We start from the raw sequence: 18,439 nt of genomic DNA, 5'->3' as shown, positions 1-18,439 counted from the left end.
CAGATAGCTCTTCAGAAGGAGAGAGAGATGGGGACAAAGAACCAGATAGCTCTTCAGAAGGAGAGAGAGATGGGGACAAAGAACCAGATAGCTCTTCAGAAGGAGAGAGAGATGGGGACAGAGAAGAGACAAGCTCTTCAGAAGGAGAGAGAGATGGGGACAGAGATGAGAGAAGCTCTTCAGAAGGAGAGAGAGATGGGGACAGAGAAGGGTGAAGAGACAGAGGTGAGGATAAGGGGTGATGAATATCAGCATGGAAAGATGGAGAGAAAACTGCTTGCTATCTCTTTTTATTTTCTTCCATTGGCTGGATGAGAAAGTGAGAGTGATATAAAGAGGAAGGCAGGGTGGGAGGCACAGAGGTAATTAGGGTTCATGAATAATGAAGAAAGGCACTAAGGCAGGCAGGGACACTTCTGGGAACAAACAATTAAGCGGTTAAGCCATATACATTACGGCCACGATGCACACACACACACACACACACACACACACACACACACACACACACCCATCCATCCATCCACCCTAATTTTCCTCCAACCTTATCACTAGATACCTTTTTAATTCATGTGTCGTGTCTATGAGTTATCACTTAAATGTAATTCACTATGTTATTTTCCTTTCCATCTTGCCCTGCAACCCAAATTTGCTGCTTAAGCCCTCACAGAGTTAGGAAATATTCTTTATTGGATGGCACAGTGTTAATCACATGATTTCTACCTACGCCTCACCACATCTCTCTGTCCTCTGTCCAGTGACCCAGAAAGCCTTTCCAAGTGGTGCCTCATATCAGTGTAAATGTGTCTAAAGCAGCCTTGTTCGTTCGATGGACTATTCCCATGGGTGGCTGAACTCTAAGTTCCACAGCAGCCAAACAGACAGCGGTGGACAGCTATCAGATAGGCCTATGTTAAGACTGCAGGGCTGGCTACAGCAGATGGGCCAAGCCAGACAGTGTACAGATAAGAATAGTCTCGGATCCATCGTGCTCCTATGCCCAGCAGACCTCTGCCTTACACAAACAGACACCCTCTGGCAGACAGGCTCTGGTCCACACAGATGAGTGGAGAGGTCCCAGGTGTCAACTCCCCGTCTACACATTCCCCACGCAGACTGAAGGGCCGTCCCGGAAGACAGGAAGAGGTGCACACGGCCTGATGGAGACGGATGATGACAACAGGAGGAAGGAGGAGGAAACGCAAGCAAGCAGGAAAACTGCATTTGTGCAATTATCTCTTTAAGCACAAGACCTTATTTCCACACTGTGGCCTTCAGGTATTGAATGGCACGGTTACTCACTGGAGCAAAACCTCAAAACAAACACACATCACACACACACACAGTAAGTAGGTCTAAAATAACCACTCCACACAGATACAAATTGACTTACTCCCCTGGGTACATCCCAACAGCAGCACGCTTGAGTCGAGCAGTGCAGTGAATGAAATACCAAGTATGAGACTTTGCATAGTGTTTAACGAACCTACTCACATCTGACATGTTTTGAATGTTGATAGCTACATAATATTATTCCATTAACTGGGAGTGTGAAATATATGTTGATTTTAATTTGAATGTGCATGCAGATAGTATCCCAGGCTAGACTGTGTGAAAAAGTGCAGCTACAGATTGAATTATGTTATATTTCTTCAGCAGAGACGCTATTTGTTTTTATAAAACAAAAGTACATTTATGTTGATTTAGATTTAGAGTCTGGCCTCTTCCCAGATCTGTATGCCTGCGATAAATCAACCAATTAGAGAACAAACTCTCCCATTGCATTTGACTGCAGCAGTCATGATTAAGGTACAGTACCAGTCAAACGTTTGGACACACCTACTCATTCAAGGGTTTTTCTTTATTTGTACTATTTCCTACATTGTAGAATAATAGTGAATACATCAAAACTATGAAATAACATATACTGTATGGAATCATGCAGTAACCAAAAAAGTGTTAACAAAAATCAAAATATATTTTATATTTGAGATACTTTAAAGTAGCCACCCTTTGCCTTGAGGACAATTTTGCACACTCTTGGCATTTTCTCAACAAGATTCATGAGGTAGTCACTTCCCACATCTGCTGAGCACTTGTTGGCTGCTTTTAATTCACTCTGCGGTCCAACTCATCCCATACCATCTCAATTGGGTTGAGGTTGGGTGATTGTGGAGGCCAGGTCATCTGATGCAGCTCTCCATCACTCTCCTTCTTGGTCAAATAGCTCTTACACAGCCTGGAGGTGTGTTTTGGGTCATTGTCCTGTTGAAAAACTAATTATTCTAAATAAATCACTGACAGTGTCACCAGCAAAGCACCCCCAAACCCTCACACCTCCTCCTCCATGCTTCATGGTGGGAACCACACATGCGGAGATCATCCATTCACCTAATCTGGGTCTCACAAAGAAATGGCGATTGGAATGCAAAGGGTGGCTACTTTGAAGAATCTCAAATATGAAATATAATCAAAAATCTCCAATTTGGACACACCAGACCAAAGGACAGATTTCCACCAGTCCAATGTCCATTGCTCATGTTTCTTGGCCCAAGCAAGTCTCTTCTTATTATTGGTGTCCTTTAGTAGTGGTTTCTTTGCATCAATTCGACCATGAAGGCCTGATTCACACAGTCTCCTCTGAACAGTTGATGTTGAGATGTGTCTGTTCCTTTAACTCTGTGAAGCATTTATTTGGGCTGCAATCTGAGGTGCAGTTAAATGCTGATTTCTGAGGCTGGTAACTCTAATGAACTTATCCTCTGCAGCAGAGGAAACTCTGGGTCTTCCATTCCTGTGGTGGTCCTCATGAGCGCTTGATGGTTTTTGTGACTGCTCTTGAAGAAACTTGAAATGTTCTTGAATTTTTCCGTATTGACTGACCTTCATGTCTTAAAGTAATGATGGACTGTTGTTTTTCTATGCTTATTTGAGCTGTTCTTGCCATAATATGGACTTGGTCTTTTACCAAATAGGGCTATCTTCTGTATACCACCCCAACCTTATCACAACACAACTGATTGGTTCAAGAAGGAAAGAAATTCCAGAAATGTACTTTTAGCAAGGCACACCTGTTAATTAAATGCATTCCAGGTGACTACCTCATGAAGCTGGTTGAGAGAATGCCAAGAGTGTGTCATCAAGGCAAAGGGTGGCTACTTTGAAGAATCTCAAATATGAAATATATTTTGATTTGTTTAACACTTTTTTGGTTACTACATGATTTCATGTGTTATTTCATAGTTTTGATGTGTTCACTATTTTTCTACAATGTAGAAAGTAAAAGTAAAGAAAAAACCTTGAATGAGTAGGTGTGTCCAAACTTTTGACTGGTACTGGAGTTACAAGATAATGTGACGAATAAACAGAAATGCACTACTCAGAATATTAAAACACCAGAGCAATAGGGCAGGCATTTTTCAAATGTCCAATACATTACAGATGAGTGTGTGGGTGGGGGCCCTGAATTGCCTGGAGCCCTCCAGCTTTGCGTGGGTTGCAGTGTGCCTCTGGTACACCAGTATATGGGAGGGGAACACTGAAAATGAATTACAGACTGACCAGGATGCCTTTCTCTCTGGTGAGAGAACATGAACAGATAAAACATAAGGCAAAACATAAATGAGTTAAGTTATATTGCCTACAGTCCCACAGGTGAGTGTGTAGAATATTAACGTCAACACTAACACATTAGCGCTGTCAAATTATGCTTTTGCACATGCAGCTGTGGGTGAGGTTTATGAAGCACAAATTCATGGGGTTGGCATGGCAACAGGTAGCAATAGTGTATCTTCTGTTAAAAAGTCATGGCCTTCGGCAAGATATCTGTAGTCAGAGCGTGGAAGAGGAAGCAGGAGAGACTAGTGAAATTAAAAAAGGCCTCTCGTATTTCGCTCTCTATGTTTATGTTGTAATCCATCTCATATCTTTTAATTGGTATATGAGACAAGTGTTTCAATTTCAATTTCACTGCACAAGTACAGTGAAATGCCTTTTTTTGCAAGCTCTAAACCCAACAATGCAGTAATCCGTGGAACAAAAATAAGAAATAACAAGAACACAAGAAGCAAGTAAGCTACAGTATATACAGGGCCGGTTCCAAAACAATATTATGGCTCTTAATACCAGTCTATGGCTTGGGTAGCTGGAGTCTTTAACCATTTTCCAGGCCTTCCTTTCACACCACCTGATATAGAGGTCCTGGATGGCAGGGAGCTCGGCCCCAGTGATGTACTGGGCTGTTGCCATACCAAGCAGTGATGCAGCCAGTCAAAATGCTCTCAATGTTTAAGCTGTATAACTCTTTGAGGATTTGAGTACGCATGCTAAACCTTTTCAACCTCCTTAGTGATTTGGACACCGAGGAACTTGAAGCTCTTGTCCTGCTCCACTGCAGCCCTGCCAATGTGGATGGGGGTGCGCTCGCCCCCTGTTTCCTATAGCCCAGTGGCCACCAGCAAGTCAATCGTGATCCTAGTCGATCACCAAACATTTCTGGAGAAAGCAAACAAAGTTTTGCGCTCCTTTTTTTATTGTTGTTGTGCTGTTGGTGTTAGGTGCACTTCATTCAGAAGCCCTGCGCACCGTGTGGGCAGAGTGTTACCATTTTGAACCATTTGATTTGCCTACCTGGTAGACCCTGTGGCTAAATCGTGTGCGCCTACTGCTCTGTTCAATCGGATAGCTCAAATCATGGTGCCTACAGATTCCAAGATGAGTAACTTTTAAAACCATGACTAGAGAGACTGTCAATGAATACAGCAAAGAGCTGCTGTTTTTATGAAGCACTGTCAACACTGTTTTAATTCAACACTACCACAAAACATAAAACGTGCTTCTCCCTACTTCCACTCACGCTACAGCTGCAATGAATGAGTAGCCTGGTGTATCGATAGCCCTGTGTTTCTATTATTATTAGCAGCTCGTCGTGTCTATTTTAATATCAAGGAATATTTCACTTTCTCTGGTAATAGGAACAACATGAATTTGTGCATGGGGCAGATGCGGTGTGTCCCCTCTCTCTGGTCAGTCTCACCGGATGAAAGGAAGGAGAGAGCAGGGACCGTGAGAGGCAGATCCTCTGCTGCTCTCTCCCTTCCTCCGCTGAGACTAATGCCTTGTTCAAAACAACTGGGAACTCTGAAATCTCTGACTTCCGACTTCAGTGCATTCAAGACAACTGGGGATTTGGAAAAAAAACTAGATCCGACTGAAAATTTGTTTTAAACTGTCATCCAACTCGGAACTCCAAGTCGGCGTCTTTCTAGAGCTCCGACCTGAAGATTACTGACGTCATGACTTGACCTTGTCTTGAAAGCACCATGACCATCAAATGCAGGTACCATCAGTCCAGTCATATAAAAAAGCAAATTATTTGCAAATTATTTCAATTTATGCTCAGCTGTGCCTCGCAAGTGCTACACCAACTGATCTATTTTGTAATCAAAGCTTGAGTTTTGAAATATAATATGGTCTAATAAGAACAATATTGGTATGCCAATGATATAGCCAATCTGCTGTGATAATGTATTAAGCCTACTGCACAAACCTCATTCCTGCAGAACTGTTTTTATTAGGTCAATGTAAAAAAAAAAATGTAAGTCATGTTTAAAAACAAATCTGAGCAGTAGATCTTTGCTTGCTTTTTGTCTGCGAAAGTGATCTTGACTCAGAAAAGGTTGGTGACCACTGCTGTAGTCCATGATCAGCTCCTTGGTCTTACTGACGTTGACGGAGAGGTTGTTGTCCTGGGCACCACACTGCCAGGTCACTAGTCTCATCGTCGCCGGTGATCAGGCCTACCACCGTCGCATCATCAGCAAACTTGATGATGGTGTTGGAGTAGTGCGTGGCCATGCAGTCGTGGGTGCCTGGGACACCTCCCTCTGCAACTGGATCCTGGACTTCCTGACGAGCCACCTCCAGGTGGTGACACATCTGCCACGCTGACCTTCAACACGGGGGTCCCTCAGTATTGCGTGCTTAGTCCCCTCCTGTACACACTGTTCACCCACCACTACTTGGCCGCACACGATTTCAACACCATCATAAATTTTTCCCGACAACACGATGGTGGTAGGCCTGATCATCAGTGCTTAATTTGTAAATCTGGAGGTGCCGGAACAAAAAGTGAGCCGAGAGGGGGGTGACCTGGGGAGTTCTGAGGACCAAAACGCATAAGAAAAAAAACCTTTTGAATAAAGCATTGCATGTATATCATCGCATCAGCGTAGTGGCATAGAGCAGTAGTAGCCTAGGGTCCGGGAAAAATGTGGCCTTTTATAAACGTATTTCATGCAATTCTACATCATTTTGCATGACTGGAGACTTTGGCGGAATCTTTTTTAATAATACAACACAAATGATTGAAATATCAGGCTACTTTGACACTGACGAACTGATAAAAACATCCTTGTCTTGAATCCATCATTAGCCTAGGCTAGGTGTGTGGAGACATATTGTAGGCTACAATATGAGGAGGAAATTATAGTCCTAAAAATGCTTTCCAGTTTCACTGACTCACCCAATGATGCACAACTCACTCGCTAGTGATGGCCGCTATCTCTCTCGCTCTAAATTTGGAAATTGATCAAATATTTTGGTAGCAGGAGCCATTTGCATTCCAACCTGTGTTTTCCCTTGATTTTATTTTAAATATTGCGAAAGGCCTGTTTTGCCTGCGTGCTGTTCTTTCATCGCAGATTTGCGGCACGTTCCCGACTGTAGGCTATTCCTTGTTATTGGGCTACAAGCTAGGCTTTTTTAAAATAAGCTATTGATCCTCTGTGGATAAATTATAGGCCTTCTCATGGTGTAGTAGGCTATTCTGAATTATTTCATTTATTTCTGAACATACAGCAATAATTCTATACATATGGCAAATGTATTTCAATTCATCAGGGGTGCTGCAGTTCCTTCAGAAACCTTCGCGAGGCTATTGATTCTATAAGGAAATATATGATGAAGGGCAACGCTGGAGAGATGAGAGTTGCAGGCTCATGTCTTTCAGAGCAGAGAGATAGAGAGAGATCATAGAAAGTGAATCTCATTCTAGTTATGTAAGAGATACTGGCGCGTTCTCACACAAACATAGGTTACAATGTTGGCAAATGATAAACCTGGGCCGGCTCAACCCAAATCACATACATTTGTTTTGTAGGGGCAGGAGAATTAACGAAGACGAGAGGTACCTGATCCGGCCAAATAGGTTCCGGAACAAAACAGTCCAAAACGGAGAGGCACCGGATAGTGTTCCGGCAGGATCCAGCTCAAATGAAGCACTGCTGATCACCGACGACAATGAGACAGCCTATAGGAAGGAGGTCAGAGACCTGGCAGTGTCGTGCCAAGACAACAACCTCAACGTCAGCAAAACAAAGGAAATGCAACATCTAGTGAAGTTAGGAGGCTGCAGAATGCACAGAATAAAGCAGCAAGGATTGTTTTAAGGTGGAGATATGGTTCTTCTGTTGCAGTCATGCGCAGTGTTCTTGGTTGGTCATCAATCGAACAAGGTAATTGAAAAAAACATGCTTATTTTATTTTATAATATATCATTTAAAACGGCCAAGTTCCATTCACAACAGTTTTCAGTTGGTAAGAGACAGACATTCCATAAATACTAAGAATAGATTGTCCACCATGCGTTATCCAGACAGAAAACAGAAATAGGCAAAAGAACATTTCGATTTAGAGCAATACAGAAATGGAATAAATTAACTGAGTAAACTAGAAACCTTTCAATATATAAATGTAAACATTATTTTAAAACAATTTAAATATAGTATATAGAAATGTTGTGGGATTATAGTAGATGAAGAATCAATTTTTTTTTAGATTGAGTATTTATTGGGTCATTATGCTAGTGTATTATGTATGTTTGTAATAGTGTGTTATATGTGAAAGTGTGTTTATATTATAAATTGTATTTGAATGTTTAAGGACTCTTGGAAGATTAGTCCAAATGGGGACTAAAAGAAATCCAAATCAAATCAAATCAAACAAAGGAGCTTATCACGGATTACAGGAAAGAGAGAGCCGAACACGCCCCCATTCACATCGACAGGGCTGCAGTGGAGCGGGTTGAGAGCTTCAAGTTCCCCGGTGTCCACATCACTAAGGACCTATCATGGTCCAAACACACCAACACAGTTGTGAAGAGGGCACAACAATGCCTCTTCCCCCTCAGGCAACTGCTCGGCATCCGACCGCAAGACGCTATAGAGGGTAGTCCGTATGGTCCAGTACATCACTGGGGCCGAACTCCCTGCCATCCAGGACCTCTATACCAGGCGGTGTCAGGGGAGGCCCTAAAAATTGTCAAATACTCCAGCCACTCAAGTCATAGATTGTTCTCTCTGCTACCGCACGGCAAGCCGTACTGGAGTACTAGTGATTATATTGTTATTTCCCTCATCAATCTACACACAATACCCCACAATCACAAAGCAAAAAATGTTTTTTTTTAATTAATTAAAAAACAGATCACTGCTGGGTCTTCCTTTGTAATCTGTAATGGACTGTAGCCCCTGACACATGTGGCACCATGTTAAAGACTGATGACAAACAGCAACCATTTTGGTGTGAGACAGATCAAAAAGGACCTTATTTATTTATTTATTTACAGTTAACTGAAGTTGGCTTGCAAACTAGCAAGTGACAAGAACGTTATCCAGCCTGCATAGCAACCATTTTGTTTATAACGGACAATGAGTCCTTTTGCATAGCAACTATGCAAAAATAATTAGCGTCTTGGTCACATCTGTAGCAACATGGCCAAAAGAACTTACAAACAAATTTTGGTCCGGACTATATCTTCTGGTGGAAAAATGAAATTGTATGAATTGACTTATCAAAGTAAGGTTAATGAAAATATGTAATTCATTGTTATTTTAATATGTTGGTAACAGTTTGTTTGATGAATTATTGTCTCATCAAACCAGAGCCGTTGTGTCTGTGGATTTGTGTCCCTGAGGAATGGTTGTGAGTGACGAGCTGCAGTATGGGTTCACCTGCAGCCCACGGCATCTGAATCACTTTCTCAATGTGCTTCTGGGTGGCTGATGAAAAGGAGCTCCAGAATCCCAGAGGAGTGATGATTAGAGAGAACAAAAGGAAAGCTGGCCCCCTTTTCCTGTATGTAGGTACAAGTACTCTGGTGAGTCTGACTGGGAACCCTCTAAGTCCCATTACCCAAACTCCTTTTTATGTGAGCTTGCTGTGGGGAGACCAGTCTAAGTCTCTCCGGGTGCTTACTGACTCTGGGGCAGATGAGAGTTTCATGGACACTACCCTGGTATCAGAACTCAGTTTCCCTACTCAACTCCTCTCTGTTCCCATGGATGCCAGGGCACTAGACGGCCGCTCCATTGGTAGAGTCACACACAGCACAGTTCTCATTAATATGCGGGTATCTGGAAATCACTGTGAGTCAATTCAGCTCCTCATTGAGTCCCCTCACATACCTGTTGTTTTGGGTTTTTCTTGGCTCCAGAAGCACAACACACATATTAACTGTACTACGGGTTCCATCCTGGGTTGGAGCTCGTTCTTCCATTCATACTGCCTAAAGGCGGCACAGCCTTCTCCGAAATGTCTGCCTACAGGGTTAAGTACGGTCTCGGAGGTTTTCCTGGAGGTTTTTCAGCAAGGCTCGCGCTACCTCCCTTCCTCCACATCGTCCTTACGATTGTGCTATTGACCTCCTTCCGGGCACCACACCGCCTCGAGACCGGCTATATTCTCTGTCTGGTCCGGACACCAAGGCCATGGAGGAGTACATTGAGGACTCACTGGCTGTTGGGAGCATTCGCCCTTCGGCCTCTCCTGCCAGCGCATGATTCTTCTTTGTGGGGAAGAAGGACAAGACCCTGCGTCCATGTATTGATTAACGGGGCCTCAATGACATTACGATTAAAAATTGGTACCACTCCTCTCTTCAGCTTTTGAACCTCTCCAGGGTGGCTACAATATTTTCCAAACTGGACCTTCGAAATGCTAACCACCTTTTGCGGATAAGCGAAGGAGATGAGTGCAAGACAGCTTTCAACAATGCCAGTGGACACTATGAGTACCTGGTTATGCCGTTTGGACTCAACAATGTGCCGCTGTCTTCCAGGCCCTGGTCAGCGATGTGCTCCGGGACATCTTGAATCGTTTTGTTTTTGTCTACCTTGTCTCGTTCTGCCCAGGAACACATTCTCCATGTTCGACAGGTCCTTCAGTGCCTCCTGGAGAATCAGTTGTTTGTAAAGGCTGAGAAGTGTGAGTTCCATCGCTCCACTATCTCCATTCTGGGATACATTATTGCTGAGGGGAATGTTCAGATGGATCCGGAGAAGGTGAGAGCGGTGGTGGATTGGCCCCAGCCCACGTCCAGGGTGCAGCTACAATGGTTCCTGGGATTTGCACATTTCTATCGCCGCTTCCTTTGGGACTACAGCAACGTGGCGGCTCCCCTCTCTGCACTCACCTCTCCCAAGGTACTGTTCACATGGTCTCCAGCAGCGGACAAGGCTTTTGGGGATCTAAAGCAGCGATTTACGACTGCTCCCATCCTCATCTATCTTGACCCGACTCGTCAGTTTGTGGTTGAGGTTAATGCTTCCGACGTGGGATTAGGGGTAGTTCTTTCCCAGTGATTCGTCCAGGAACATGTCCCATCGTCTTAACTCTGCGGAGAGAAACTATTATGTTGGGAACCGGAAACTCCTAGCTATTAAGATGGCTCTGGCGGAGTGGAGACATTGGCTGAAAGGGGCGGAACTTCCATTTATGGTATGAACGGATCATAAGAATTTAGAATACCTCAGCACTGCCAAGCAGCTCAACCCAAGGCAAGCTCGTTTCGCTCTGTTATTTACCTAGTTCAATTTCACCATCTCCTACCGCCCAGGGTCAAAAAACAAGAAGCCGGACGCTCTATCCCGTCTGTACAGTTCCACTGTCACTCCCTCTGAATCTGAGACCATCCTCCCTGCCTCTTGTTTGGCAGCTTCTGTTGTTTGGGGAATTGAGGCTCTGGTCCGTAAGGCACAGCATTCTCAGTCAAACCCTGGGGGGCCCGACTAACCGGTTGTTTGTTCCTGATTTGGTCTGGTCTCAGGTCCTGGAATTACCTCCAGGCTTACCTGTCATCCTGGTACTCATCGAACCCTGGCTTTCCTGCGTCAACGCTTCTGGTTGTCCACCATGGTTCTGATGTCTCGGCCTTCGTCGCCGCATGCATGGTGTGCACGCAAAGCAGGTACTCACACGCACCAACGGACATTGTAACAATAAGGGCACATATATACAAATACAATCAGTGGGAATAGGGGCCAGGTGTGTGTAATGAAAGTTCCAGAGGGATCCATGACATCCTCATGAATCTTATGTCAGATTCCCTTCATATTTTGTATTTAGAGTCATTATTTTGACTCATTTAATGGCTTTGAGAGATATCTTTTTTTACTTCATTCAAATAAGTCCACACTGTACCCATAGATGCACGTTAGCACATTTGCAAATGATAAAAATACTTTGCAAATATTCTTCACATGAACCATAAGTCAAATTGACTACAGATTTGGTATATAGACTCAATGAATAAGCCTCTAATGAATTTGAGAAAGATTAGTAGCTGCATTCAAAGTAACGCTGAAAATATTTAACAAATCTTAACATAGACCATTAGTCAAATTTATACCATAATTGGTATACACTGAGTGTACAAAACATTAAGGACACCTGCTCTTTCCATGACATCGACTGACCAGGTGATTCCAGGTGAAAGCTATGATCCCTTATTGATGTCACTTGTTAAATCCACTTCCATCAGTGTAGATGATGGGGAGGAGACAGATTAAAGGAGGATTAAGAACTGTAACGCTGTTTTTCACGCTCAACAGTTTCCCGTGTATATTAACAATGGTCCACCGCCCAAAAAACATCCAGCCAAATTCACACAACTGTGGGAATCATTGGAGTCAACATTGACCAGCATCTCTGTGGAATGCTTTCGACATAAACTCAATAGATGAAATAATGACTTTAGAAATGATTACCTGCTGCATTCAGAGGTAACCAACCTACAGCACTAGACTAAACTTCACTTGCGTCATTCTTGTGGTACTGAAAGATAAGCATTGTAACTGATTGCACATAAAGAAAGATAGATCAAATCAAATCAAAGTTAATTTGTCATTTGCGCCAAATACAAAAGCTTACAGTGAAATGCTTACTTACAGGCTCTAACCAATAGTGCAAAAATGTATTAGGTAAACAATAGGAAAGTAAAGAAATAAAACAATAGTAAAAAGACAGGCTATATACAGTAGCGAGGCTATAAAAGTAGCGAAGCTACATACAGACACCGTCTAGTCAGGCTGATTGAGGTAGTATGTAAATGTAGATATGGTTAAAGTGACTATGCATATATGATGAACAGAGAGTAGCAGTAGCGTAAAAGAGGGGTTGGCGGGTGGCGGGACGCAATGCAGCCCGGTTTGCCAATGTGCGGGAGCACTGGTTGGTCGGCCCAATTGAGGTAGTATGTACATGAATGTATAGTTAAAGTGACTATGTATATATGATAAACAGTGCCTTGCGGTCAGAGGCCGAGCAATTGCCGTACCAGGCTGTGATGCAACCAGTCAGGATGCTCTCGATGTTGCAGCTGTAGAACCTTTTGAGGATCTCAGGACCCATGCCAAATCTTTTTAGTTTCCTGAGGGGGAATAGGCTTTGTCGTGCCCTCTTCACGACTGTCTTGGTGTGTTTGGACCATTCTACTTTGTTGTTGATGTGGACACCGAGGAACTTGAAGCTCTCAATCTACTCCACTACAGCCCCGTCGATGAGAAAGGGGGCGTGCTCGGTCCTCCTTTTCCTGTAGTCCACAATCATCTCCTTTGTCTTGGTTATGTTGAGGGAGAGGTTGTTGTCCTGGCACCACACGGCCAGGTCTCTGACCTCCTCGCTATAGGCTGTCTCGTCATTGTCTGTGATCAGGCCTACCACTGTTGTGTCGTCTGCAAACTTAATGATGGTGTTGGAGTCGAGAATGGCCATGCAGTCATGGATGAACAGGGAGTACAGGAGGGGATTGAGCATGCATCCCTGTGGAGCTCCAGTGTTGAGGATCAGCGTGGCAGATGTGCTGCTACCTACCCTCACCACCTGGGGGTGGCCCGTCAGGAAGTCCAGGATCCAGTTGGAGAGGAAGGTGTTTAGTCCCAGGATCCTTAGCTTAGTGATGAGCTTTGAGGGTACTACGGTGTTGAACACTGAGCTGTAGTCAATGAATAGCATTCTCATATAAGTGTTCATTTTGTCCAGGTGGGAAAGGGCAGTGTGGAGTGCAAAAGAGATTGCATCATCTGTGGATCTGTTTGGGTGGTATGCAAATTGGAGTGGGTCTAGGGTTTCTGGGATAATGGTGATGATGTGAGCCATTACCAACCTTTCAAAGCACTTCATGGCTACGGACGTGAGTGCTACGGACATGAGTGCTACAGGTCTGTAGTCATTTAGGCAGGTTGCCTTTGTGTTCTTGGGCACAGGGACTATGGTGGTCTGCTTGAAACATGTTGGTATTACAGACTTAATCAGGGACATGTTGAAAATGTCAGTGAAGACACCTGCCGGTTGGTCAGCACATGCCCGGAGCACACTTCCTGGTAATCCGTCTGGCCCTGCAGCCTTGTGTATGTTGACCTGTTTAAAGGTCTTATTCACGTCGGCTACGGAGAGCGTGATCACACAGTCGTTCGGAACAGCTGATGCTCTCATGCATGCCTTAGTGTTGCTTGCCTCGAAGCGAGCATAGAAGTGATTTAGCTCGTCTGGTAGGCTCGTGTCACTGGGCAGCTCGCGGCTGTGCTTCCCTTTGTAGTCTGTAATAGTTTGCAAGCCCTGCCACATAAGACAAGTGTCGGTGCCGGTGTAGTATGAGTCAATCTTAGCCCTTTATTGAAGCTTTGCCTGTTTGATGGTTCATCGCAGGGCATAGCAGGATTTCTTGTAAGCTTCCGGGTTCGAGTCCCACACATTGAAAGCGACAGCTCTACCCTTTAGCTTAGTGCGAATGTTGCCTGTAATCCATGGCTTCTGGTTGGGGTATGTACCCACAGTCACTGTGGGGACGACGTCCTCAATGCACTTATTGATAAAGCCAGTGACTGATGTGGTGTACTCCTCAATGCCATCGGAAGAATCCCGGAACATGTTCCAGTCTGTGATAGCAAAACAGTCCTGTAGTTTAGCATCTGCTTCATCTGACCATTGTTTTTATACACCGAGTCACTGGTGCTTCCTGCTTTAAATTTAGCTGGTAAGCAGGAATCAGGAGGATAGAGTTGAGGTCGGATTTATCAAATGGAGGGCGAGGTAGAGCTTTGTACGCGTCTCTGTGTGTGGAGTACAGGTGATCTAGAATTTTTTTCCCTCTGGTTGCACATTTAACAGAAATTTGGTAAAACTGATTTAAGTTTCCCTGCATTAAAGTCTCCGGCCACTAGGAGCGCCGCCTCTGGGTGAGTGGTTTCCTGTTTGCTTATTTCCTGATACAGCTGACTGAGTGCGGTCTTAGTGCCAGCATCTGACTGTGGTGGTAAATAAACAGCCACGAAAAGTATAGTTGAAAACTCTCTAGGCAAGTAGTGTGGCCTGCAATTTATCACAATATACTCTATACAATATACAGTATACTTCAGGCGAGCAAAATCTAGAGACTTCCTTAGATTTCGTGCACGAGCTGATGTTTACAAAAATGCACAGACCGCGCCCCCTCCTCTTACCGGAGTGTGCTGTTTTATCTTGCCAGTGCAGCGTATATCCCGCTAGCTAAATATCCATGTTGTCATTCAGCCACGATTCCGTGAAACATAGGATATTACAGTTTTTGATGTCCCGTTGGTAGAATATTTGTGATCGTACCTCGTCTAATTTATTGTCCAATGATTGCACGTTGGCGAGAAGTATTGATGGTAAAGGCAGCTTTCCCAGTCGCCTTCTCTGGGTCCTGACCAGGCATCCGGCTCTTTGTCCTCTGTACCTGCGTCACTTCCTCTTTCAAATAACAGGGTTGTCGGTCCTGTGGGGTGTTTGGAGAATGTCTTGTGCGTCGTCTTTGTTGTAGAAAAAATCTTTGTCTAATCCGAGGTGAGTGATCTCTGTCCTGATATCCAGAAGCTCTTTATCTAATCCGAGGTGAGTGATCACTGTCCTGATATCCAGAAGCTCTTTGTCTAATCCGAGGTGAGTGATCGCTGTCCTGATATCCAGAAGCTCTTTGTCTAATCCAAGGTGAGTGATCGCTGTCCTGATATCCAGAAGCTCTTTATCTAATCCGAGGTGAGTGATCACTGTCCTGATATCCAGAAGCTCTTTATCTAATCCGAGGTGAGTGATCACTGTCCTGATATCCAGAAGCTCTTTGTCTAATCCGAGGTGAGTGATCTCTGTCCTGATATCCAGAAGCTCTTTGTCTAATCCGAGGTGAGTGATCGCTGTCCTGATATCCAGAAGCTCTTTGTCTAATCCGAGGTGAGTGATCGCTGTCCTGATATCCAGAAGCTCTTTGTCTAATCCGAGGTGAGTGATCTCTGTCCTGATATCCAGAAGCTCTTTGTCTAATCCGAGGTGAGTGATCGCTGTCCTGATATCCAGAAGCTCTTTGTCTAATCCGAGGTGAGTGATCGCTGTCCTGATATCCAGAAGCTCTTTGTCTAATCCGAGGTGAGTGATCGCTGTCCTGATATCCAGAAGCTCTTTGTCTAATCCGAGGTGAGTGATCGCTGTCCTGATATCCAGAAGCTCTTTGTCTAATCCGAGGTGAGTGATCGCTGTCCTGATATCCAGAAGCTCTTTGTCTAATCCGAGGTGAGTGATCGCTGTCCTGATATCCAGAAGCTCTTTGTCTAATCCGAGGTGAGTGATCGCTGTCCTGATATCCAGAAGCTCTTTGTCTAATCCGAGGTGAGTGATCGCTGTCCTGATATCCAGAAGCTCTTTGTCTAATCCGAGGTGAGTGATCGCTGTCCTGATATCCAGAAGCTCTTTGTCTAATCCGAGGTGAGTGATCGCTGTCCTGATATCCAGAAGCTCTTTGTCTAATCCGAGGTGAGTGATCGCTGTCCTGATATCCAGAAGCTCTTTGTCTAATCCGAGGTGAGTGATCGCTGTCCTGATATCCAGAAGCTCTTTGTCTAATCCGAGGTGAGTGATCGCTGTCCTGATATCCAGAAGTTCTTTGTCTAATCCGAGATGAGTGATCGCTGTCCTGATATCCAGAAGCTCTTTTTTTGCCGTAAGATACGGTTGCAGAAACATTATGTACAAAATAAGTTACAAATAATGCAAAAACCCCCACATAATAGCACAATAAAACTGTATAAAACCCATAAAATTGCTGCCATTTCTTCTGGCGCCATTTTACATGATAGAGTGCTTGCTTTGTTATCTAACAGATCTCATGTCCTTTCTGTCATCCTGTGAACACCCGTTCATTGCTGCTCGCAGCAATATTTATTACTGTTATTATTGTTTTATCACTATTGTTATTAATCTAAAGGAGCATTAATCTAAACTGATGCTTCTCTTGGTCCTCTGTGAAATGTTCTTCTTTGTATTGCATCACCTAACTGGGCCCTTTTCAAATCAAAGCCTATATATATTTATATATATATATATATTTCATTAATACAGAGTTAGTGAAGCATCACATCTGGATTTATAGTATTAATGTGGCTTTAGCATTGAAAGGTTGAAATAGTGCTTGAGGCCATTCTAGGTTGAGGTCATTCTACTGTTCTGTGGGCATAAGGCTAGTGCATTGTAGTGGCAAGCTGGAAAACATGATACCTTTCCAAGGAGGAGGCTGCTCTGGCACTGGGAGCGAGGAGAAAGTGTATATTAGGAGAAAGTGTATATTAGGAGAAAGTGTATATTAGGAGAAAGTGTATATTAGGCAATAAATTATAATATTTATCTCTGTACTTCTCCATTTAAAAATGAATGTAAATCTCTTGCGTAGTCCTATGAGCGGTGCTTTTTCCCAAAAGTCTGTGTCAGCCATACTCAATGGCCAAGATCGATGATAAATCTCCCACTAGCTCCTCTTTTCTCTGTCCCTGTTCTCTTCCCACACTTTCTTTAGAAAGCTCTCTCCTTTTCTTTAGCGTTTATATTCTCTCCCACATTGTCTGCCCTGTTTGCCTGATGCTAACAGTGTAAAAGCCATACCTTTATTAAGGGTAGATGCAACGGCTTTTCTTTCAACAATTAATGGTTTCTATACACCAAAAACATTCTAAAATGTTAGTCATACATCAAAAGCCCTGTTTTATCAATACTTCTTTATTTTTCATAGATGAAGACAGAATGATAAAGCAAGCGAGGAACTGCTGAGGCAAAGAGGAAGAACCCCACGGAAGAGATGAGAGGAGGGATTTAGGGAACAACTCTGAAACAGAGCCACCTCATAATTACTGTGAGAGAGAGCGAGAGACCGAGGGAGAGACAGAGAGAGAGACCGATCTGAGGTATGATATAAGATGAGGAATGTAATTAATCTTTAACCAGTTCTCTTCCCTGGCGTAGGAATTATAACCCTCTGTAGTCCCTAATTGTTTAACATATACTGTGGGGGCGAGTGGCTGGGGGAGACTGAGAGAGAGAGAGAGAGAGAGAGGGGACATCTAGGGAAAAGGTGATCATGTTAAGGGAGCTATCTCTCCATCTATCAGCAGCCTGTCTTCTCTCTTTCTGCAGTGAAATACAAAATACACCTCTCATCACATACATCTGATGCTGAGATATAAACTATACATTCTCAACTCAGTGAATCTGAGGGGGTGGTAAAGACAAAAGTGTAGAGAGATAGAGACAGATGTAATCTGTCTAAACATGTTTGATGTTGTGGTGGCAGGTACAGTAGCCTAGCGGTTAAGAGCGTTGGGTCAGTAACCAAAAGGTCGCTGGTTTGAATCCACGAGCCGACTAGGTGACAAATCTGTCAATGTGCCTATGAGAAAGGCACTTAATGCTAATTTCTCCTGTAAGTTGCTCTGGATAAGAGTGTCTGCTGAGTGACAAGAAAATTTGAAGCAAGCTCAGTGAAATTGATGTGTGTCATTTCCCTTGTAACATCGCCGCTCAATGCCAAACTGATTTCAAAGCAACAACACAGAGAACTCTCTTTTACCACCATTAAAATATCCATTTAAAATTATGTAAATCCAGTTCTGTTTATGAGTCCTAACAGCAGACAGCAGATACTGCTGATAGTATTGTGGTAGCAGTATTAACATGGTACAGTAGCTGCAGTGGTAGCAACAATCTCCATGGTAAAGTAGCATAGTAACGGTAGCTTTGGCAGCACAATCCTGTGACGGAGATGAAGTCCCTAGTCCCTAATTACAAGCTCTCGTGAACTGCGACAGAGCGTCCAACGTTATGT

At 43.7% G+C, this 18,439-nt stretch overlaps 1 protein-coding gene across 1 annotated transcript in view; it reads right to left on the bottom strand.

The window, feature by feature from the left end:
• LOC110509404 (sodium/calcium exchanger 1) overlaps positions 1-18,439 on the bottom strand; it is a 68,030-nt gene that overhangs the window by 8,749 nt on the left and 40,842 nt on the right. The window lies entirely within an intron of this gene.

Source organism: Oncorhynchus mykiss, chromosome 29 (genome assembly GCF_057628025.1).
Source record: "Oncorhynchus mykiss isolate SJ-2025 chromosome 29, ASM5762802v1, whole genome shotgun sequence".
NCBI lineage: Eukaryota > Metazoa > Chordata > Actinopteri > Salmoniformes > Salmonidae > Oncorhynchus > Oncorhynchus mykiss.
This window is presented reverse-complemented; position numbering and strand designations above follow the sequence as displayed.